Source organism: Corvus brachyrhynchos, unplaced genomic scaffold (genome assembly GCF_000691975.1).
Source record: "Corvus brachyrhynchos isolate BGI_N302 unplaced genomic scaffold, ASM69197v1 scaffold158, whole genome shotgun sequence".
Lineage (NCBI taxonomy): Eukaryota > Metazoa > Chordata > Aves > Passeriformes > Corvidae > Corvus > Corvus brachyrhynchos.
The window spans coordinates 196,802-197,293 of record NW_008239756.1 but is presented as its reverse complement, the minus strand read 5'-3'; positions in this window follow the sequence as shown (position 1 = coordinate 197,293).

Here is a 492-nt window from a genome sequence, read left to right as displayed (position 1 = left end):
GGAGGGGCGGGGAGGGGAGCCCCGGGCCCCCCTCAGTCCGTGCGCGGGGAGCGGGGCGTGCTCAGTGCCCACCATCCGGAGCCGGTCCCGGTCCTCCCCTCAAACCCCTCAGTCCGTGTCCGGGGAGATGGGAGCGGGGGCGATCATCGCTCTTCTTCCTCCCCTCGGGACCCCTCAGTCCGCGCCCGGGGCGAGCAGGGCGCTACTCCCGCTCCCCTCAGTCCATGCCCGGGACCCCTCGGTCCGTTCCCGGGGCGGGGTGGGCGCTCCCCCCGTTCCCCTCGGTCCATGCCCGGGGCAGGGCGGGCGCTCCCCCAGCGCTTCCCTGGGTCCTTGCCCGGGCTCGGGCCCCCCCGGCCCCCCCGGGGTCAGTACGCCGGCACCTGGTGCTGGTGCTGGGGCAGGAGTTGGCAGCCGCTGTTGACGTGGCTAAGCACCTTCTGCTTGAGCTGGGCGACCTGCTCCCGGGGGAGGGCGGGGGGGGGGGGGGGG